Source organism: Pseudophryne corroboree, chromosome 7, assembly GCF_028390025.1.
Source record: "Pseudophryne corroboree isolate aPseCor3 chromosome 7, aPseCor3.hap2, whole genome shotgun sequence".
In the NCBI taxonomy this organism is placed as follows: Eukaryota; Metazoa; Chordata; class Amphibia; order Anura; family Myobatrachidae; genus Pseudophryne; species Pseudophryne corroboree.
In genome coordinates this window covers 407,653,091-407,678,138 of record NC_086450.1, presented here as the reverse complement: position 1 = coordinate 407,678,138, position 25,048 = coordinate 407,653,091, and the positions used below count along the sequence as shown (strand labels likewise).

General features: G+C 46.4%; 1 protein-coding gene and 1 long non-coding RNA gene across 7 annotated transcripts in view; one reads left to right on the top strand and one right to left on the bottom strand.

Moving 5' to 3' along the window:
- Positions 1-25,048, bottom strand: part of LOC134945414 (uncharacterized) — a 94,513-nt gene that overhangs the window by 29,400 nt on the left and 40,065 nt on the right. The window lies entirely within an intron of this gene.
- LOC134945413 (uncharacterized) lies at positions 2,427-4,455 on the top strand. The gene is made up of 2 exons (XR_010182113.1): positions 2,427-3,508; positions 4,016-4,455. It is a non-coding gene; the product is annotated as an uncharacterized LOC134945413 (long non-coding RNA).

Sequence of the window (25,048 nt, the reverse complement as noted above, 5' to 3'; positions counted from 1 at the left end):
AACACAGTAATGGCGTGGTTGTGTCACATTGATGGTGTGCTGCATCCATCTCCACCATAGCACAGCATGAATGTGCAAATACCTCCCAACTTTTGGGATAGGGATGGACAATCAAGAAATCCTATCAAACTTTTGGATCGATAATGAGATCACTACTTGTGAATTGATATATCACAATCGCCAATGTGGAGATCCATCCTTTTTCTTTTAAAATTAAATAGCTAATTTGCAATATGTGTCATCTTTGTTGACAGAATTAGCAAAACAGTCCTCTGATAGCGGAAACAGTGCAAAGTGTGCTATTATTGATCCAGCCGGTAATCTGGTTGTATCGACTGGAAATCGGGCCAAGATCAAGCCCTAAAATATCAGTACTCCCGATGTGGCAAACAGCGATACATCCAGGGGAGGTACCAGCTGTCCAATATGACTGTGGAGCTTCCCTTTAAATGCGGGTGTGGTATGTTAGATAGACTAGACTTGACAGTGTCTAAGTCGACCACTATTGGTTGACAGTAAGTAGGTTGACATGGTTTCTAGGTCGACAGGGACTCTAGGTCGACATGCATTAGGTCGACATGAAAAAAGGTCGACATGAGGCTTTTTTTTGGGGGGGTTGTGTTGTTTTCTTTGTATAGTGACCGGGAACCCCAATTAGTGCACCGTGTCGCTACGCTCGCCATGCTTCAGGCAAGGCGCCTCTCTCGCTGCGCTCGGCACCGGTTACCGTTCCCAACTGTAGTCCACGTGGATTGTAAAGTATGAAAAAGTTCTAAATAATGAAAAAAAGAAAAAGTTAAAAACTCATGTCGACCGTTTGTCATGTCGACCTAGTACATGTCGACTTAGAGTCCCTGTCGACCTAGAATTCATGTCGACCTACTTACTGTCGACCAACAGTGGTCGACCTAGACCTTGTCGACCTAAGTCTTGTTGACCTAGAGACCGGATCCCTTATGGGCTATTACACACGCGGCGGCTTTTGCCGGCAGGGAAAAAGCCGGATGGCTTTTTCCCGTGCCGGTATTGTAATTAAGAATGTATAGTGTAGGATGCTTTCACACGGCACGGTCCTGGCCCGGCTGCCGGGCTGCAGCCGGAAATATCCACTGAAAAGTCTGGCTACCGTGCCGGGACCGTGCCGTCCTTGTATGCAGTGAACTGTGTGTGTGAATGGGTTTTTACACAGCATTACACACGGATCAAAGCCGTTGTGTGTGAAAGACTCTGCCGGATGACAAAAAAGCCGGACAAAGCTAGTCCGGCTTTTTGCCATCCGGTGTAAACCGGGTAGTGTGTAACACAGCCCTAAAGATCAGTGTCGGACTGGGGCATGTAGGGCCCACCGGGGAAATGCAGTGGTAGGGGCCCCTGTTCGGGGTGTGGCCAGTCTGCAGAGGGGGTGTGGCCTTTACCTCATTGGTTTGACTTAGCATTAGAGAGTGCAACATCTGGGCCCCCTCATAAATATATACAGTAAATTAAGCTGCTGCATGCATGATAATGTATCAGATTAGTAACAGCAATGCACTGTAGAAAATACACCATAGTCCAGTATAAGGTAACATATGTATAATGTATAATTCAAGTGCACAGTCTGGAACCTGATCCATAGAGCAGGAGGTGGGCCCCCAAGCAGTGGGGCCCACCGGTGGTTTCCCCTGTTAAAGGTTGTTGGTCAACTGGGTAACTAACTGTCTTGGTTGCCTGAATCTTAACATTTGCCTATTTTGAATGTCTGAGTTTAAACTGAAAGTTGCTCTTTCCTGCTAAGTGTTACGATTGGATGCAGTAATTATTTAAGGGCTTATCTGGATGAGCGTCATCATTTGCACACACTCCTTTCCAGACTGTGGTGTCAGTAAACTCCTCTGAAAATAATTGATCCCGGAATCTATGCGCCTCAGTGTTCCCAAAGCCTACGTCATGCTGATTTCCAGCCCCGCACTGTGTATAATATACGTTAGATCCCCATACTGTGTTGGGAACACTGGCAGAGGAATCGCTTTGAAAATATAGACAAAATAATTTGTTATAATATAAAAGCATAATAGACTGCGCTGTGCCCTCTGCACCCAATGTCTGTTACACTGTTATACCCATGCCACCCTGGCTAATGCTTGGAATGATCTAATTCTTGGGGTGAAAAGAAACTGTGCCACCCTCACTTACCACAAGGTACAGTCCCCTTTCAATAGTATATATACACTGACTTGTATTACTGCCACCCTCTCCGTGATGCTGGCCACTCTAATGCCAGTCTTGATCTGTGTGCAAAACTGCCAGTATAAAAGTACATTGCACACAAACATCAGAATGATATCATTGCAACATGTTTTATTATTGGCTACATTTTGCTTTGTTATTATTTGTGGAAATTTCCAGCCCTGTATAATTGTTGCAGATTACAACAACACCACTGAAATCAGTGTGCCAGGGGGACAGGAAAGGGTTAATACGAGCATCTGGGAGTCTCGCCCACCATCCTGCACTTCCACCAATAGGCCGAAAGACTGGAGAGGAGCAGTGAGCAAAACAGACAGGGAGAGACAGAGAAGCAGGGAACTAGCAGAGGAAGGGGAGCAGTGAGGAGCAAGTGGAAGGAGAAGGAGATTAGCAGGGACAGAGACCATAGAGAAAGAAGAAAGGGTGCACAGCAGGAGTGCCACACACCAGACACTGGCTGCCTAATTCTGGAGACTGACACCAATAAAGCGAATAGAAGAGCAGGTGATGAGCAAGTGGAGGAAGCGTGGAGAAACAGCACGATTATCAGCTAGTAGGATACATAAAGATCCACTGCCTGCCTCTCTGGAGGTCTCACAATAGAGGGGCACCTGCTTCTTCCGAATTCCATTGAAGAGGAACCCAGTACTCTTCTGCACCTTGAGACAGAAACTGGTGGGGAGGGAACCTTCCTTTTCTCCACGCAAAGGACTATGACTGTCTGCAAGTCTAACTCTTTATCATGCTTACAGACTGCCAAACCAGGCCCGCCGCCACCCCATCCAGGGCAGGCAGCCACAGACTCTACGGCCACCCTCAACAAGCTGGCACTGGCTACAGGAGGTGCGGAGAAGTCCTGGCATCGCTGTGTGTTCCCCTTTGGGGCTGTGGCTTTAGTGATTGGCATTGCCGCCACGTGCATCACCTTTAAATTTCGAGGGCCGCACATGGACATTGCCAAGGCAGTGTCGGTGGCGGCACTGGCAGCTGGGGCGGCGTTGTTGGTGGCTGCTTTTTTGTGCTGGAGGTCCCGGCGGGAACGACGAAGAAGGAGAGAGGAGGCAGAAGCGGAGGAACAGGGGGGGCTGTGATTGGATTAATCCTTTCAATGCGGTGCGGTGAAACTCTAGTAAGAATGGGGTATCTCTGTAGTAGACCCCAGACAAAAACTCATCAGCTCATTGCTCCACTGGGTTCATAGGGGAGCAGAGTGCTGAATGGTTTGAGAGGAAAGCATGTATCGTACCCACTGTGCCCATTAACTCATTCAGTCTCATTTAAGGTGGGTTTTTATTATATACTGTATTAAGTATATACATGTCATAGATGATGTCATCAACATGATCATGTCAGCATTAGCCAGACGCCCTTAGACAATGTGAATGATTATGTGTTCCTTATCTGGTGGCTAGCTGCAGGCACAGGTAATAACGTTCTCCAAAACGATAAAACCACTGATTACGATCCAAGGCATTGTAACTGTAACCAGCAGTGTCTGCAGCCTAGACCTTAATGTCTGTATCATACTCCCTTGGTACGAAAATAGCTGTAAAATGATCTTTAATGTAAAATTTCCGTTAAATGATTAGATAATGTTAACATTAGCCACATTTTTTTTTTGCAGTATACATGACAAATAATACACACATACTGTAGGTAACCTGATGCACCGTGAACTAGAATCAATGCTAAAAACCAGAGGAATTAGACATTCTTTACATTTTGGTTGGCAACATAACATAATGGGTATCGCATTACATATTCTCATTGTATTTTTGCCTTTGTGAAGGCTTTGAGTCACCAACGTTTCAAGTCCTTCCGGAGAACAGTGATTGTGCTGCTTTTCGGGTGAAAGTGGGTTACGCTGCAAAGTGTGAGTGCCTTACTGCTCTTCGAAATAGGACGCTGCCTGCTCTCCTCACCTATCCGCTACCCAGGACTCAGACCAATGTGTTTTTGCTCTGCGCAATCTCCAGCTTTCTCAGAAGTGGCCTTAAATTTCTCTGATCCAAGAGGCATTTGACTGAGTGTTTGGTGTCCAACTTCGCCTCGTTCTGTGTTCCTTTCATGTGGCTCCTGAAAGGAGAATGTTAACAATTCCCTGTGGGATCAGTGGCTATTTGACTCCTGTCTCTGTTTAGTCCTTTGTATGCAAAAATACATATTCTTGGGACAGTGTATCTTCTGTGAGAAAGAAATCCCTGATTCTATAAATTGTTATGTGTACAACTGGCATTCTATTGACTGATTCATGTTGCATATGCTAAGGAACGTACAGCAGACTGGGGTTGCTGAAAATACCCCTCGTTCCTATAAAATGTTTCCTAGTACATGGCTGTCTGTATGTCATAAACTCCTGCTGTGCAACAGATGTGACTGGAGCACACAAGAGACGTCGGGCAGGAAACACAGAATTTGTCATCTTTGTTATCTGGTTTAAGATAAACCTAACTTAGGATATTTGGCAAGGCATTCCTAACTTGGTATAGAGACGTTATACTGACTTAGGGGAAGATTTATCAAAGCTTGGAGACAGATAATGTATAGATTGATAAAGTACCAACCAACCAATCAATTACTAACAGTCACTTTTCAGACTGTGTTTAAAAAGTTAGGACCTGATTGGTTGGTACTTTATCTCTCTCTAGCTGGGATACATCTCCATCTAGAACAAAGTTTCCTTGTCCCATAGAGCCAAAGTTAGTTTAGTCTTATGGTGTGTAACCATCACGACCAGTGTCCAATGCAATCAGGGGCTCTACGCGAAACATACCCGCCGACCATATCAAAGAATGCTGCTCGATGCTCAGTCCCAGTACTGTGGAGCTAATCCATTTAAAACTGCCCTGTGTAAGCAGGAAACGGTGCAGATCACTGTAGAATAAGAAGGGGTTATCCAAAAGTGGGCACCACTTTTAAGGGCGGCTAATAATAACATTCACAAATGCATGCAATGTAATATCCATCCTATGTACAACTTAACCTACAAACCTGCTGTGATAAAGGGATAAAATAACCTGGCTTTCACTACAGTGACGATGTGTTGCAGAAGTAAACGACCACTGTCATTTGGATTGCTGTGAGGACCTTAGCCCAATTTAGTAGGTGATTATGAAGAGCGCAAGGTCAGAGGTATCTTCAGTAGATTAACGATCCATGGCACAGAAAGTGATTAAACAATTCAATGATCTGCATGCTGTACAATAGATGTCTGGTGTACTGCTTGTCTTTCTAGTGCAGGCATTCCCAACCTCGGTCCCCAAGGCACACTAAGAAGTGCATTCAATTGGTGACGGATCCTCTCCGACGGAGAGGATCCGAACTGCACTATTCAATTGGTCGGCGTTTTCAACAGATTTAGCACATTTTCGACAAAGTCGAAATGGCATTGTCGGAAATGGGCCAAAAACCTGTTGAAAATGGCCGCAAATTCGACAAAATACATGGATCTGTGGCTAATCTGCTGATCCACGTGTTTTCTGACAAGTCGGAAAAATGGCACTTGATTTGAATAGGTCAAATCCAGATTCGACCTAAAAAAGTCGGAAAGTGCAGTTTTTCCAACATGACGGCAATTCCGACTTGAATTGAATAGACCCCTAATACCCCCTTTAGATCAAAATGCCGGGTGGCACCTGAAATTTTGTACATGGATGCGACCCGGCTGAGACCCATTTCAGATATGCGACTGGATCCAGCTTCTTAGCGGGTCGATGATGTCACTGCACAGATCATCCCCAAGCTCCGGCTCTTCCTATGCTGTAAACTGGGCCCGGGTCAGATCAATCCGGGTTACCCGTTTACACTAAACCCTTCCCGGCTCTCTAGCAGGGTTAGAGTCCCGGGTGACTAGATCTGGGTTGAGACATTTCCACTGACAAAAATCCTGGGTTCAGGTGCAATAACCGGGGAAAAGGGGTATAACAGTGCAGGTTATAGTGATATCCAGGCTTTAGCATAGATTGTTAAATCAAAATAAGTGAGATACTAATTAAGTCACCTGTGCTCATGCATGGATAGCACTAAAACCTGGAATTGCAGCATGAGGACTGAGGTTGGGAACGCTTGTTCTAGCCATTTGCAAAACGTGTAATGAGGAATGGGACTGGTTTGTTTATTCAGTATGTATGGACACTGACATATTGGGCCAAATGTAATATAGTGAGAGTTTCAGAAAGTGAGAGATTTGGTAAGGTTTTGCAGGTTTTTTTTTTTTTAAAGTAGCAATCATTTACGCAGCAAGATCAACCTGGTTTTGCAGTGTGAATGATTGCCACTTTAAAAAAAAATGAAAACTTACCAAATCTCTCATTTTCTGAAACTCTCACTCTATTACATTTGGCCCATTTATGTTGTTCATTTCTCATTGTGTCACAGTGTGACAGTGCTTGATAAATGCGGACATCACCTGTCAATGAGCAGACACTGATTCCTGTACATAGAAAACACTTTCTCGGTCCTGTGATCTAGAATAATATCTGCAAACAAGTCATTGACTTATGTCTCCAATAATCATGTGCAAAGAATTTAAGAGTAACATCCTGGTCTCTCAGGCCCTCATTGATCAGCTACAATACACAGAATCCAGGAGAAACAGGTGGATTAAATGAAGAGGATGTTCCTTTGAACTTCTTAAGACAACAACGTCTCTTACTTCAGCCCCCCTTTGGAATGAGACATGTCATTGTCTTCAAACACTAGAAAAACTGAAACGCACTCTAGAGATTGATGTACACTTCCTGCCTCAATACCAGAGATCTGTGGTCCAGCATCTTATATACCCCTTTTAAACAGGAAGCTATATCCCAGGTTTTTGTGCGTGAATGCGCATCATCCCAGGATTTCTGCATGTGTGAGAGGAAACAACCCTGGACTGAGGGTTCTATTTACTAAGCCTTGGATGGAGATAAAGTGGTCAGAGATAAAGTACCAGCCAATCGGCTCCTAACTGTCATTTTTCAAATACAGCCTGTGACATGGCAGCTAGGAGCTGATTGGCTGGTACTTTATCTTCATTCCTTTTATCTCCATCCAAGGCTTAGTAAATACTGTAGATCTCTAAGTCCCGGGACCACGACCCTGCTCCCGACCAGGGTCACAGAGCTAAGACCCGGGAATTTGCTGGCTTGCTAGACCCGGCAAATTCCCAAGTCACTTGTCTGAAAGCGGTATTACTAGTATTACACATGAGGTGTTTGGCAGGTAATGCAGTAAAGGTGGTGTAAGAACAGAAAATCATGTGGGTGTGCAGTACATTATCTAATCCCGCTAATGTGCCTCATACAAAACAAGGAGCATGCCTACATCTCAGCGTCTGGAACGGCTCCCGGGTACAAAGACAACACTCTGTACAACCGTTTGCTGGTTTGGAAATCCTTCTGTAAATGCTCATAGTTGAAAGAGTGAGAATATCACTTCAAAGTCTCTGAGGACCAGAATCAATAATGAGAGGGGGTATATCATGTTTATGATGTGTTAAATATGTATCATTCATTTTTCTATTAACTTGATCGAAATACTCGCAAACCTGAGGTGACCCATCACTCATTCAATTCCTCACAGTTGTGGACAGTGGGACATGCAGAGGTTAGTGCAGGGGTTTTGGCCGCTACCGGGCTAGGTGGTAAAGGGATTCCTAGCTGTATAGCTAAATCTGGTACAGCAGTTGCATCATTTATGCTGTATTATAGCGTTTTTCTCCCTATGGCCATATAATCCCATTCATCCTTTTCATCTCTCACTATTTTCCCCCCAGACTCCCCTCCTCCTCCTCCTCCTCCTCCTCCTCCTCCTCTACACCGGTAATCAGAACATGCTTTTTGCTTCATAGACATAGAGGTGTGTTAACTTTGAGATACCTCCCCTCCTCCCCCCAAACACTGTGTGAATTTATATACCACATTATTGACTAATTAATTCTGTATCGTCATTCCAGCTCATTATACATTCTTTGCCAATTAGCTCTCCCTGATTCCCCCAGAGGGATTTGATGCCATGGCATAAAATGAAAGTGCAGCCCTAAACATTATATATATATATATATATATATATATATATATATATATATTCATGAGTCTCTTACACATTTATAGCAAACCATATTGTTTCCTTTGTTATTTATAGATGCTGCACTGATTCATACAGAGTAGCCCGCTGCGTAAATACAGACATACACACACAAGGATTGTTATGTGCTGGTGGTTTCATATAAAAGTATCTCCTATGTACAGTATCTCACCAACTAAAGATAAAGGACGTTTAGTACACACATTCCAAAGAGGAGTCATTTGTATAATTTTGAAGATGCTGTAAAAAAACAAGCAATAAAATAATAATCAGAGACAGCATTTGCATTGCAATCCTCTATGTCTGTCTGTCATTGCCCAGTTTTGTTCTATAACTGTTGTTCTAATTGTAAAGCGCACCGGAATATGCTGCGCTATATAAGAAACTGCTAATAATAAATAAATAATTGCTGCTGCGTCTTTGGATGCAGCAGTGATGGTAAAATATGCTAATAATGCAGGAGGACAAAACATGCCCCCTGCCGCCATTGCAGATCCGAGTCCTGCATCTTCCATTGAATCACCATCTCAACCATTGGTCGCAGCATCAGCCATCTGAGTAAGCCTTAAGGCCCGTACACACTGGTCGATATATCGGCCGTTCTCTTGAACGGCCGATATATCGCGGGACCGTCGGCCAGTGTGTACGGCCGATACGTCTGTGAACTCCATCGTTCACAGACGTATCGCGTCGGCCGCGCAGCACAGCCGACGGCCAATATATCTACTGATATATTGGCGCGTCGCTGTGTGTGACAGCTGAACTGGGTGGGCGTGTGTACACGCCCGCCCAGTTCATGACGTCAGTCCCCGACGGATCGGGCAGTGTGTATGCACAGCACACTGCCCGATCCGTCCATAGATATATCTGCAGATCAGTTGATCTGCAGATATATCTACTAGTGTGTACCCACCTTTAAGCTACTCAGAGTGGCCGTCCCAGCTCTGTAGCTGAAGCCAGTGTGTTAGAAGACGCACTCTCAGAAAATGGGGCTGACGCCCCGTTTTTGGGATCGCTGCCCATTCACTGCCCCCAGCTGGCTGCACCTTAGTTGGCACTGCATCCAACTTTGCAGGACCCAATCTGCATGTGCCCAGAACAGGTCCTGTGCATGTGCAGTTTAGTAAATATCTGAGATCACATTACCCATTGATATGCGTACATCTGTGAATCGGGACCACTGTCACTGAGGTAACACAACAGATAATCTCCCTATGATTTACACACCAACGCTAATCCCTCTTAAATCCCCACACTAACGTTAATCCCCTTTAGATTTCCACTCCACACCAACACTGATCCCTCTATGACATTCATACCAACACTAATCCCCCATTTGATCTCAACACTACACTTACACTAATCTCATAATTGACCTACGCACTAATGCTAACCCCCCTTTGATTTCCACAGCAATATTAATCCCCTATGACCTACACACCAATATTATGCCCCTTTGACCTCCTCACCAGTACTAACCACTTTGGCTTCCATGCCAATACTAATCCCCTTTGACCTCCACATCAATACAAATACCTTTTAACAGTGATGCAAGTAAATTTTAATTCTTAGTGGTACTGTACCTAATTATCTCCAGTGTCGGACTGGGGCATGAAGGGCCCCCTGGGACAATGCAGTGGTAGGGGCCCATGCATGGGGCATGGCCAGTTTCCAGAGGGGGTGTGACCAGCTGTCACAGAGGCTTGACTAACCGCTTGAGAGTATATGGTCTGGGCCTCCTGATAAACATATACAGTATAGTAAATACTGCTGTGGTTTAGGGTTGGTGGGATATAACCGAAACTCCACCCAAACTATAGTCCCCACAGTTCTCATTATGCAAAACAGCATCCAGATGGTAGGTTGACAGTAAATAGGCAAACCCCATATATGGACAACATATGTTTTTTTTGTTTGTTTTTTAATAATTTTTTTCCCACCTTTTTCATACTGTACCATCCACGTGGACTACAATTGGGAATAGTAACCTGTCCGACGCGTGGCGAGCAAAGCGAGCCGATGAGTCACACGTTTCCACTAATTTGGCTTTCACATGGTTCAACATATAAAATGACACCCAAAAAACAAACAAAAAAAGCGTGTGTTGACCATTTCTATGTCGACCCTTCTGTGTTAACCTCTTGTACTTGTTAATCTTTTCAGGTGTATACCTTTTACATGTTGACCTTTTCACCCTGTCGACCAGGTGCATATCGACCATATATGCTCACAACTCATATTTGGGGAGATGTATCAAACCTTTAAGAGAGATAAAGTGGAAAAGTTTCCCTTATGAACCAATCAGCTACTGTAATTGTATAGACTGTGCTAGATACATCATAGCTAGAAGCTGGTTGGTTGCTATGGGCAACTTCTCCACTTTATCTCTTTCAAAAGGTTTGATGCATCTCCCCCTTTATGCCAAACAACAGGGACAACGCTTGCCTTAACTATTATTAGAGTTAGCATAATGCAATATGAATGAAACCGCAACCAATCATATGGAACAACCTTTTCTCTCATTTTAATAATCCTCTTTGGGCCTAATTCAGATCTGTGATAAGTTTCTCTGACATGTGGGGGGACGCCCAGCACAGGGCTAGTCTGCCTTGCATGTCAGGTCCTACCCCCCACCCCACCTCCGCAAGGGTGCAAGAACATCGCACAGCTGCGATGCGCCGCACACGGCGAGTAGCTCCCTGCCAGCGCAGCTCCTGCACGCTGGCAGGTGGCTACCTGCTGCGTCCCGGGTCACATCGGCTGTGTGTGAAGTCACGCAGCCACCGCAGCCCACCCCCACAACGGTCTGGACATGCCTGCGTTATCCGAACTGTGCCCCGCCAACGTTCTGTCATTCAGGCAGAGGAAATCGCAGCTCTGAGATGCTTTTGGCATCTCACTAGGCTCCCGGGGTGCGCACGCTGTGGCAGCGATCCAGTCTAAATTACACCCATTGACCTCAACTTCGCACTAAACACTAATCCGCCCTGAATTTAACATTGTGAGCAGTGGAGGATTTTACCTGTGGGCTACAGGACTGCAGCCCCCCTTCCCCTAAGTAAAATCCACAACCCAGCTCAGTGTCAGTAAAGTTAGATGCAGTCCGTGACTGCACTGGCTTCACTGTGACTGGCAGTGACTTCCTACTGGAAGTCCTACCTGTCAGTCACTGACACTACAGGCAGTCCCATTAGGAGGTGTTTTCTCCCTCCAGGACTGCCAGACCGTGCTGCAATAGGCAGAGAGCTGATTTCCTGAAGGAAGCTACTCTCTGTCTTTCGTGCAGCCCAATTCGGCTTCTTTGGGCTCCAGCCAATGCAGTCCATAGAAGCCAAGATTTGCGCATGTGCGGCGTCTGATTATATCTATTGTCACATTTAAGAACAGAAATATCACCAGCAAATGAATATGCAACATTATTATTAGCTAATATAAGGAATAGATGCCTCCATGAAGTGGCTCATGCCTCAGGTATGTCAGTTGATCCTGGATAATGAACAAGTACAATGTCTGCTGTTACTGTGCGTAGGTGACAGGTACACGCTACAACCAGATCTTCCAACATGTTATTAAATTGCAAGCATGGGATATGGTCACCATACTGGCATTCAGGATGCCGACAGTTGGAATACCAACGCCATAACCCCGACACTAGTGAGAATACCAACGCCGAGATACCGTCATCGATCACAATGCCGGTGACGGAATTCCGACTGTTGGCTTCCCAAACATAAGTATGCTGGGGGTGTGAAGGTTTAGATTGGGGAAGGGGGGGGGGGGGATTAAGGTTTAGGTACCACCCGGGGAGGTTAGGGGGTAGGCTGTGGGGAGGGAGGGACTGGCAGTCCGCCTGTAATACAGCTGCAAAATGTCCCTGCCAAAATGGCTGCCACCTGAGAAGAGACATGCTAGAGGTCCTACTGGACCTCCAGTAACAGTGAATTGATGCAGGGCAGTACCCGGAAGTGCTGGTAACGCATTGACACGCTGGCAGCCAGGACAATGAGCAGTCACTTTAAAAGTAAGTAGCCTGTGTGCCATAATGTGTAAGGGGCATTAGTGTGTGGGGCATGATATAGTGTCAGGGGTATAACTGGCGTGTAAGGTAGTTTTTTCCTACCAAGCTGCTCCCCTTTTACAAAAGATATGCCCCCTTTATTTTTTCATGCTTTTTTTTATAATTCCCGTTGGGGGTGCTAGGGGAGCCAGATTGGCTAGAAATGTCCCTGCCTATGAGGACTACTTTTGCGATCAGAAATAGGAGATTGTACTGTAGCAGATATCTTCAATGCCTGCTGCCGTCCCCCATAGATACATTCAGGGGGTCCTTAATATTTATCCCTCCCCCCCCCCCATCCCTAAAAAAAACCCAAAACATGATATACTGCAAATATTCTTTTATACAGATTCCCCGGAATGTCTGCTTGCCTTGCTTCCTCTTCATACAGTGGTACAGATTCTACAGTGTAGGGGAAAGTGGAATCATCTATTGCCCAAAACGATTATGAAACCAAAAATGACTATTTGAAGAAAGTATAATAATATACAGTATATTACGCCGTAATGCTGCCCTCTACTTCTCATTTCCTTCCGAGACTCTTCAATCTATAAGGATCCAAGATGGTTTGGAGAAAGCGAAATAGAGGATTACCCACAGCATAACACAGATAATCCGGTTCCACATTGCTTTTTCTTACACTGGGTGTTGCTGTAATACTACATTAAACTATCTCTTGCATTTCTGCTTTCACCCTTGCTTTTCATTTGATGTCATGTGAGATTTTTCCTGGATAAGAAGGAATTTCACAGGATTTCCTAAAGCCACATAGATTAGCTCCATATATTAATAATTTTGGTACACAAGCCTATTGGTCTGGTTTTTTTTAATTATTATTATTGATTTCATATGAAATTGTTCCCACGTAAGAAAAAACCCACGGGAGATTATATTATAGATTATACATCTAAGCTCTGTAAAATTATGTTTTTTTTGTATGCATTGCACTTTTACTGTATATACAAATGACGTTGTTTTCTTATTATATTGCTATACTAGTAAGTGCCCTGTCCTCTTAGGAGAAGCCATAGCAAATATTGAATGGCAAAGTCTATATGTTTTTACTAGTGTTCCCAGTTTAATTATACAGTTTTTTAAATATTTTTTCTTTTTTTCTTATTGTGTTTTCTAACAAAAAAAAATCAAATTTCAATGTTGAATGCAAACCTCTAACGCAGAGGTTCCCAAACTGTGTGCCGTGGCTCCCTGGGGTGCCTCGGGACACTTGCAGGGGTGCCCTGGGTTGGTGGTCCAGGACCATTTCAAATTATTCATGGTCAATATAATAGGCAAAACCAGTGCTGGTGGCTGCCAGTCATAAAATATGTGGTCCAACAGAAGCAAATCTTGTCCCTCACCACACAACTGACCCTAAGGATGACATATAAACGCGATCTACTTAATGTAATATTTCTTTCTAAATTTCTCAATAAGAAATTTTTGGCCTAGGGGTGCCGTGAAAAAAAATCTGATATTCTAGGGCGCCGTGATTCAAAAAAGTTTGTAAACCACTGCTCTAACGGCAAAGCCTGAACGCCATTGGAAAATCTCGAGCATGACATGCAAACAGTCAACACAAACTGAATAGAGCCTCATATTTTGAACTGCAAATTGGGACCCATCCGTTATTATGATTTCACTTTAACCTCTTCAGATCTGGCAAAAATACCGTGAGAAGGTCATAAAGGCTGACGCCATAGGTGACAGGATGGCCAAAATGGTGCCATTCTCATAGTCTTGCGTTATATTTGTTCCACCCCCTCTCTATACGCAAATTGCAGCATTATACTCTCACTCTTCCGTAGGCCCATGGGCGGTTTCCATGAACATTCAATAATCACCCAGATGTGCCGTGAAAGTAGGTAAGACCTCACCAGTATTTCATTGGTAGACTTTTTATCCATGGTAGATGTTGCATGTTTGATTAGTTTGTAAAACTTCCACCTAGACCTGCCTTTATGGAATAGTTCCCTATCGCCTCATAGCTATGTACTGTAGCTATGAGGCGATGAGGAAGGGGCAAAATAGCACTGTAAAATCAGCCTAGGAGCCGAAACATGCAAATGCAGTCCTCCCTGTAAACCCCAAACACACATACAGTCACACTGGGGCTGACGCAGAGTTCAGTGCAAGTCAGTTTTGTGGACAGTGCTTTCGTGTTTTCGCTCTGCGCATGAATAATAATAATAATAATAATAATAATAATTTTATTTATATAGCGCTCTTTCTCCAATAGGACTCAAGGCGCTTAACAGATCCATAGCATAATATAGTACAGAAAATAATGAAGTACAGAACAGCCTTTCATAAAATACAGAAGCATGGAGATACTAAAGGGACAATTATGGGAATGCTTGAGTAAAAAGGAAAGTCTTGAGTCTACTTGTATGGATAGGTTGCAGGGAAACGGATGACCATCGATGGCTGATGGTTGGCTACCAATGGTTGATAGTTGTGCCATTGATGGCGGAGATCCAATAGTTCTCAGTCATTGGTGTCAGAGAGGAAGCAAAGTTTTATTTTTAACTTTCCCTGGCACAGGGGGCACGGTGCTTAGCCCAGTCCCATCACATGGTTTAGGCTCATCCCCTTCCCTGATTGGCCCATCGTGTCACACTGCAGGGAGGTTTATTGAATTTCCAAACCATCACTGGTTTCTTACCATAATTGTTAAACCACAATGGCACTGGGATGGCCATCGGTCATCGATGATTCAAAATCATTGATGGTTTATGGCCGATTTAGAATACTTTTGCCATCGATGGGGGAGCACCAGATGGTTTCTCTCCATCGATGGAAAGGTATAACCAAATACTTTTTTTGTTTTATTTTTAAATGTGGTTTCGGGACACACCGCTAAGCCCCGCCCCTGGTTTTTTATTTTCCGCAGACCAGCCAGCACCTTTCAGTGGTGGCAATCGAGTGGTGCAAACCATCGATGGATCACCATAGATGGTTTGTGTACCATCAATGGTTATCATCGAAGGTATCATCGATGACAACCATTGATGGACACCCCACCGATGGCCATCCCTAGGATGGAGATCACCATTCAATGGCCATCCCTATGCATAGATGTGAACAACTCATCACATAGGGGTACTGTATATCAGCAATTTTCTCCGGTGCATGGGAAGCGGGCGTCATGCATGTGTCAGCCCCATATACTGAATTTGGGTTTCACATGTTTTATCCACACTGTATTTTGTCCTGTCTGCTTTGAGAATACTGTTTGGCTTAAAGTGATCTGTAAACCCATGCATAATGCAGTCTTCAATTAATGTGAAATCATTGCCTATTAATGCAGATATTAGAACAACACATGGGATGGGAAATTGATAAACAGAAAGAGGCAAAGAAATAGCTAAATAATTAAATAAGAAGAAAATGGGTCTCAGAGGTGAGTATATGTGTAATACAATCATGGACCTCATTGTCCGCTTCCTGTCTGGTTTGGCAAAATTGGATGCTGCTTTTACATTCTATACACTAAGTTTCCATCTGCCTGGAGCATATTTCTAGTTTAGAAAGTATCAAGACAGCAGCTAATGCTCTGAGCCAATTTACCGCTACATGAGCAAAGTAGAATAAATTCAATCTACGTGTAACACTGATGGATGTCCACGGGATGCAGCCTGCAAATGGGTTAAACGCTAGTGTGCAAGCCAAAATACGTATTCTTACTTATGTGCAAAGGTGCTGATACACGGCAGCATTAATAAAAACAAACACAGTATATCGGCTGCGGGGCTCGACAGTGATGAGCAAATTAGATGCAGCTGTGCGAAATAAGATTGTCCAGTCCATACAATGGGGATTATTCAGATCTGATCGCTGCGATCAGATCCGAACTACATATGCACTGCACTGCGCCGGCGCGTCGCACGGCTGCAAAGGGGATCACCGGTCAGCGACGGGTTTGTGCGAAGGATTCATTTGCACGGGCGTTCACAAGGAGATTGACAGGAAGAGGGCGTTTGTGGGTGGCAACTGACCGTTTTCAGGGAGTGTTTGGAAAAACGCAGGCGTGTCCATACGTTTGTAGGGAGGGTTCCTGGCGTCAATTTTGGTCCCAGACAGGCTGAAGTGATCGCAGCGGCTGAGTAAGCCCTGGGCTGCGCAGAGACTGCACAAAATCAGTTTGTACAGCTCTGCTACACATGCGTTCACACACTTACACAGCTAAAATACACTCCCCCTGTAGGCGGCAACTATCTGATCGCAGGGCAGCAAAAATCACTGCCCAGCGATCAGATCTGAATTACCCCCCATATTGTGTAAAGAGAAAGGAAAAATCTGACTGCTCAATCTAAGGCAGACTTACCAAGTCTCCCTCACTGTCCGGGGGTGGCACTCGATATGCGGGCTGTCAGGATCCCGGCGCTCAGTACACCGGCGCCAGAATACTGACAGCCGGCATGCCGTCAACTATTTTCCCTCTTGGGGTGTCCACGACAACCCTGGAGGGAGAATAAATAGCGTGGTGCACGTAGCGCGCCACCGTGCCTGCAGTGCCCCTTTTACATTTTAGCACACGGTATGAGCCGAAATTCACATCATAGCACACGGTATGAGCCGAAATTCACATTATATGCACGCGGTATGAGCCGAAATTCACATTAAAGCACACGGAATGAGCTGAAATTCACATTTTATATATATATATATATATATACACATACACACACACACACCCACACACACACAACAGCAGACATACGTGACGATGCCAGGAGGAACTCACCACAGCCTGTCTCTGTGTGTGTATGGACAGGGGGGCTGCAGGCAGATGCTGCTGCTTGTATGCCCCCACAGACTGTCTGTCACATAGACATTTGTTGTGTCCGGCGTCGGCGGGAGGCTAGCCAATGGAATTACTGCTGGGCTGGCTAAGTGCTTCTCCATGGTGGCAGCTGCGGTTGAAGACAGGGAGAAGTGCCGGCACAGCATCACCACAGGGAGGGACCGTCACCGGACCAAGTGACATGGTAAGGGAGGAGGAGCAGTGGGGTAGTGGAGGTTGGTGCGGGACCATTTTTATAATTTCCTCCTGATCCACGGGGCCCCTTTGACCCCCTCTGTCGCCGGGCCTGTGGGCGGGAGCCAAGAGAACAGCGGCAGCGGAAACAGCATGCTGGGCATTGTAGTGCCTCAATAAGGGGCAAGCAGCAACTGTAAGTAGTGACTGGCTGTTAAGTAATAATGCAATAAGCAGGAGGCCTGCACCTCTTTAGCTGTGGAACGACAAGTCCCAGCATGCCAGGCCCTGAACTTGTCATTCCACAGCTGGAGAGGTGCAGGCCTTCTGCTTATTGCATTATTACTTAACGGCCAGTCACTGGGCCAGGCAGAGATGACCACCTGCCCCTCAGCTCCCTCCATCTGCCCCTCTCACTGTTGGGGTCACGGGTTCTCTCCCCCACCTGGCTGATCCCGGCTCCAGGCTCAGACGGCGCTGATGTACCAAACGGAAGGGCAGCATTCCGGAGAGCAGCCCCTAACAACCGCAGGCAGCTGCCGGCATGCCTCCTGCAGGGCGCAGCCATCATAGGACACAGAGCGCAGGCGGGCCAGAGACTGGCGTCATAGAAGCCCCTTCCAGGCAGGAAGGGAGGGAGACCGTGCGGTGTGACGTGCTGACGTCACACTGCAAGGAAGGAAGTCCCACGGACCGTGACAGCAGGTGGGCTGGGCTGTGCGGCCAGCCACCCACAACGAAGCTGAGCAGAGCTATAGTAGCAGGGGCGAGTGGGCATGATGCCCTGGCCGCCAGCGGTGCCCCCCTCTGCTGGGCCTGCCAAGGCACCCAGGGCACGTGCCCTGCTCGACCCCCCTTAGTTACGCCTCTGCCTGTGTATAATACCCAGATGTACCCTTTGGCTCATATATTGCGTGGAAATCTGGCTCTGGTGCTAGCCAATGACTCCTGAGCCATTTAGCTCACCACACATCCCTGAATCCCAATTATAGCTGCCTACTATCCCGCAATCCTGCGGGACACTCCAGATTCACTGTAAAGTCTCCTGCTGCCCTGCAATGTTCATCAAAACCTATGGATTTCCCACTGCCCCGTCAGGAATCCCTACTGTGCATGCGCAAGTCCAGATGTGACTAAGCAAGGCTTGGACAAGAGGACTTCTTCCAGATGCAGTGATGGAGCGATCTGAGAAGATTTCAGGACAGAAGCAGCACCATGCTCTGCTCAGACTAGACAGTAAGTGTGTTTACTGTCACTTTCTCCATGAGGCTGAGCTGCAAGAGCCATACAGAGCGTGCAGAGCAACAGCAGCAGGAACGGCCCTAGACAAACACTGACAGTATGGGACACAGCAAATAGGTATGGAGGGCTCAGAGGAAGATGACACTGCTTTGGGGGGGAGGAGGAGGAGGAGGAGGTAGAGCCACAGAGAGCGGGGGGCTCAGGGGAAGATGCCACTTTTATGGGGAAGAGTAAGGCAGAGACATGGAGAATGAGGGTCCAGAGGAAGATGACAATGCTATGTGTTATGATTCCAGCACTCTGGTCAGAGGAGATCTTAAAGCAAGGACCGGAGCACTGGAACGGAATGCTGGGGAAGGGAGCAGGACAGGAAAATAGCCCCTGGCGCCCTAACTCTGTTGTCTCACCCGTGTTGTCAGAAATCCCCTGCGAGACTATGGTTTCTTGAGCCCTTGGCAGCCGCGTTTGAAGGGCGGATTATGTCTGCCCAACTTCGATGCCCCCCGGTCTTAATGAGAGACAAAGGGAAACTCGAGACAGGGTGATAACAAGAGGCCCTCTAACTAAACAACCAGGCCAGGGGCTAAGCAAACTCAAAACTATAATATGTGCGGAGAAACCGCCAGGGAAAAGGACAACCAAAATATCCACTTGTCCAATTCTCCTACCCGGCACCGCCGAGTACCAGAGAGGACTTGTGGAAGCGGAACCCTCCGCAAATGCTCCAAACACAAAATATAAAAGGTAAAGCGGCTGAGCCGCAACACACGGCAGAGCCGCAACTCACGAACACCACTGGATATAAAACGGTGATCAGTCAGGACTCCAAGGAACCAAACGACCTCTTAGGATGAGATGACAACTCCCGAATACCGGACTTCTGAGGACTGGAATGACCGGATACAGCAGGACTGGAAACAGACTCTCAGCAAACAAAGGCAGCATGCAGGAAGCTATTACTGGCGTCTGTGAGAAGCCCTGGGAGTGTATTTAACAAGGAGTCCTCCAATCAGCTGCTAAAAGGCTGATTAGAATAAATGCCGTGCAGCTGCCTTGCTGCACGGCCAGAGAGCAGGTGAATATATTAATTCCTAAAGCCTAGCAACGGGGAACGCGGTCCGCCAGTGGCGTCCCCGTTGCTAGGGTCCGTGCGGCTCAGCGCGCCCGGCGTCTAGCGTTGCTAGGGAGCCGGCGGCTGTACGCGCACAGCGTCTCTAGTTGCTAGGCGCCGGGCCGCACAGACAAGCGGACCCCGGCGCCTAACAGTACCCCCCCTTGAGGAGGGGTCAAGGAACCCCTAAAGCCAGGTTTCTGAGGAAATTCCCGAAAAAATGCCCTCTTGAGCCTCGGGGCATGAAGATCCTTATCCAGGACCCAAGACCTTTCCTCCGGACCATAGTCTTTCCAGTGAACTAGAAAATACAGCCGACCCCGGGACAATTTGGAATCGAGAACCTTCTCTACCAAGAACTCCTGTTGTCCCTGTACATCCACTGGAGATCTACCCTGAGAGATCTTCCGAGGAAATCTACTGGAAGAAACGTATTGTTTCAACAGGGAACAATGAAACGTATTTCCAATCCTGAGAGATCTTGGTAAACGTAACCGAAAGGCAACTGGGTTGACTCTTTTAATAATAAGAAATGGCCCAATAAATTTGGGTCCCAGTCTAGCCGAGGATTGTCGAAGCCTGATGTTGCGAGTCGACAACCACACCCTATCTCCCACCTTAAAAGTGCAAGGACGTCGGAGCCTGTCAGAAAATTTCTTCTCTCGAAAGGCCGCTTTTCTGAGAGCAAGGTGCACCTTTTTCCAAATGGCTCTGAGATGGGAGGTTAAGGTTAGCGAGGAGACTGAGGAATGATGAAAAAAAGAATTAGCTCTGGGGTGAAAACCAAAAACTGAAAAGAATGGAGACTCTTTAGTGGAGGAATGACAAGAATTATTGTAAGCAAATTCAGCCAACAGAAGAAACTCGGACCAATCATTCTGGAGTTTGGCTGAATACAAGCGCAAATATTGTTTCAATGATTGGTTAACTCGTTCGGTTTGCCCGTTGGATTGTGGGTGGTAACCGGATGTTAACGACAACTTCATCTTCAATGAGGCACAAAAACATTTCCAGAATTGTGCGATGAATTGTGGACCCCGATCAGAAACAATATCAGTAGGCAACCCATGAAGCCTGAATACATGGCGGAGAAACAAAACTGCCAACCCTTGGGCAGAAGGCAATCGGGGAAGAGCAATAAAATGAGCCATTTTACTAAAACGGTCCACTACCACCCATATGACTCGGAATCCGGCTGAAAGGGGAAGGTCAACCACAAAATCCATGGAAATATGAGACCATGGCCTGAGAGGAACATTTAAGGGCATAAGTTGCCCGATAGGCAAGGAACGGGGAACCTTATGCTGTGCACAAACCTGACATGAATAAACAAATTCCTTGACGTCTTTAGAAAGACCAGGCCACCATACTGAGCGAGAAACTAACTCCAATGTCTTAGAGACTCCTGGATGCCCTGAAACTTTGTTATCATGGAATTCCGTTAAAACAGTAGCTCTCAAAAACTCAGGGACGTAAAGACGACCAGCAGGAGTAATTCTAGGAGCTTGGTGTTGAAGCTGTTTTAACTGGGTAAATAAATCTTGTGTGAGGCCCGCCCAGATGACCGAAGATGGAAGTATGGGGGTAACAGGATTGTTATTGTGAACCGGAAGAAAGCTACGTGACAGGGCATCAGCCTTAGTATTCTTGGAACCAGGCCTGAAAGTGATTATAAATTTGAAACGAGTAAAAAATAATGCCCAACGTGCCTGCCGGGCATTAAGCCGCTTAGCCGATTCAATGTATTGCAGGTTCTTATGGTCAGTCAATACCGAAATAGTATGTTTTGCTCCCTCCAGCCAATGCCTCCACTCCTCGAAAGCCCACTTTACCGCCAGTAACTCCCGATTACCAACGTCATAGTTGGATTCAGCGGAGGAGAATTTCCTGGACATAAAGGCACAAGGATGTAACTCCAGAGACTCCGGATCCTTTTGAGAAAGGATAGCCCCCACTCCAACCTCCGAGGCATCAACCTCCACCACAAAGGGCAATTCCGGATTAGGATGTCTGAGGACTGGAGCCGAGACAAAGGCTTGTTTCAAGGCCCGGAAGGACAACTCAGCTTCACGCGACCAGTTGGTAGGATCCGCTCCTTTCTTTGTCAGAGCTACAATGGGAGCAACCAGGTCAGAAAAAGAATGAATGAACCTCCTATAATAATTCGCAAACCCTAAAAAGCGCTGAATTGCTTTTAAATTGGTGGGTTGCGCCCAACTAAGGATGGCCAGGAGTTTCTTTGGTTCCATGGAAAATCCCTGAGGGGAAATTATGTACCCTAAAAAAGATACTTCCGTGACATGAAACTCACACTTCTCCAGCTTAGCATATAAATGATTCTCACGTAACTTTTGAAGAACCAGACGCACCTGGGTAACATGTTGTTCTATTGATTCAGAAAAAATCAGGATGTCGTCTAAGTAAACGACCACGAATTTCCCTAGGAAGTCACGGAGCACATCGTTAATGAGGTCTTGAAAAACTGCTGGAGCATTGGACAGACCAAACGGCATCACCAGGTATTCGTAGTGACCCGACTGAGTACTGAAGGCCGTCTTCCACTCATCTCCAGATTTAATTCGGATGAGGTTGTACGCTCCTCTAAGGTCAATTTTAGAAAAAATCGCAGCAGAACGTAACTGATCAAAGAGTACAGAAATCAACGGCAAAGGATAGGTGTTTTTAACTGAGATCTTATTCAGGGCTCTAAAATCAATGCAAGGTCTAAGCGAGCCATCCTTTTTCTCCACAAAGAAGAAGCCTGCACTTAAAGGAGATTTTGATGGTCTAATAAATCCTTTCTCAAGGCTCTCCTTAACATAATCATTCATAGCCGCAGTTTCTGGCCCGGATAATGCATATAATCTTCCCTTTGGCAATGCGGCACCAGGAATTAACTTAATAGCACAATCATAAGGCCGATGGGGAGGCAGAATGTCCGCATTGCCTTTGGAGAAAACATCAGCAAACTCCTGGTATTCCATCGGAATGAGTTCTGGAATGATAGCTGCTACTCTGACTGGAAACGTGATACATTCCTTATCACAAAAAGTACCCCATTGTGAAATCTCCCCCGACCGCCAATCAATGGTGGGATTATGAAAGGCCAGCCAAGGGTGACCCAGAACAACTGGAACTGCTGGGCAATGTGTAAGATAGAACTCGATTTTCTCGGAATGTAGAGCTCCTACTGTAAGTAGTACAGGGGGTGTACGGAGAGAAATAATCCCATTGGACAGCGGACTCCCATCTAAGCCATGCATGGTGACACACCTACCCAAAGGTAACTGAGGAATGCCTAAGGCCTTAGCCCAAGTTAAATCCATAAAGTTTCCTGCAGCTCCACTGTCAACAAAAGCCGACACCGAAGAACTGAGGCTGCCAAAGGAAACTTTAACTGGGACTAAAAGGGAGTTATTCGAGGAGATAAGCTGCAGACCTAGGTGAACCCCCTCACAATTCACCTGGTCAAAGCGTTTCCCGACTTGTTCGGACAATTACGAGCAAAATGTCCCTTACCCCCACAGTACAGACAAAGACCAGAATTTTGCCTTCTGGCTCTTTCCTCAGGAGACAGCCGGGAGAGACCCATCTGCATGGGCTCCTCTACGTCTTCAGGAATGGAATATACACACGGACTTGACCTTACAGGTGCTCCTCTTTCAGCCCTCCGCTCTCTGAGACGACGATCAATCTTAATAGAAAGCTCCATGAGTTTATCGAGAGTCTCAGGAGCGGGGTACTGAAGGAGACTGTGCTTTATAGACTCTGATAAGCCGAGGCGAAACTGACTGCGCAGGGCTGGGTCATTCCAGCCACAGTCGTTCGACCAACGGCGAAACTCCGTACAATAAACCTCCGCAGGATTTCTACCTTGTTTGAGAGCGCGCAGCTGACTTTCAGCGGACGCCTCTCTATCAGGGTCATCATACAAGAGCCCTAAAGACTTAAAAAAAGCGTCAACTGACAACAATGCAGGATCCTCTGCTCTTAAACCAAATGCCCTGGTCTGAGGATCCCCCTGGAGTAAAGAAATAAAAATCCCGACCCGCTGAGATTCAGTACCCGAGGAAGTCGGTCTTAAACGAAAATAAAGTTTACAGGATTCTTTAAAATTAAAAAACTCTTTTCTATCACCAGAAAAACGGTCAGGCAAATGCATCTTTGGTTCAGGGACTACCCTTGGGGAAGCTCGCAAAAGATCTTCCTGCGACTTCACCCGAAGAGAAAGATCCTGAACCATCTGAGTAAGTTCTTGAATCTGGCTGACTAAGAGCTGACCAGGATTTGGCCCTAAACCTGTCGGATTCATGAGGCCGATAAACTCTCACAAAACTGAATGAGAAAAAAATTAAACCCCGTTTAATTTTAAATTTTGGTATGGCCGGTAATAATGTTATGATTCCAGCACTCTGGTCAGAGGAGATCTTAAGGCAAGGACCGGAGCACTGGAACGGAATGCTGGGGAAGGGAGCGGGACAGGAAAATAGCCCCTTGCGTCCTAACTCTGTTGTCTCACCCGTGTTGTCAGAAATCCCCTGCGAGACTATGGTTTCTTGAGCCCTTGGCAGCCGCGTTTGAAGGGCGGATTATGTCTGCCCAACTTCGATGCCCCCCGGTCTTAATGAGAGACAAAGGGAAACTCGAGACAGGGTGATAACAAGAGGCCCTCTAACTAAACAACCAGGCCAGGGGCTAAGTAAACTCAAAACTATAATATGTGCGGAGAAACCGCCAGGGAAAAGGACAACCAAAATATCCACTTGTTCAATTCTCCTACCCGGCACCGCCGAGTACCAGAGAGGACTTGTGGAAGCGGAACCCTCCGCAAATGCTCCAAACACAAAATATAAAAGGTAAAGCGGCTGAGCCGCAACACACGGCAGAGCCACAACTCACGAACACCACTGGATATAAAACGGTGATCAGTCAGGACTCCAAGGAACCAAACGACCTCTTAGGATGAGATGACAACTCCCGAATACCGGACTTCTGAGGACTGGAATGACCGGATACAGCAGGACTGGAAACAGACTCTCAGCAAACAAAGGCAGCATGCAGGAAGCTATTACCGGCGTCTGTGAGAAGCCCTGGGAGTGTATTTAACAAGGAGTCCTCCAATCAGCTGCTAAAAGGCTGATTAGAATAAATGCCGTGCAGCTGCCTTGCTGCACGGCCAGAGAGCAGGTGAATATATTAATTCCTAAAGCCTAGCAACGGGGAACGCGGTCCGCCAGTGGCGTCCCCGTTGCTAGGGTCCATGCGGCTCAGCGCGCCCGGCGTCTAGCGTTGCTAGGGAGCCGGCGGCTGTACGCGCACGGCGTCTCTAGTTGCTAGGCGCCGGGCCGCGCAGACAAGCGGACCCCGG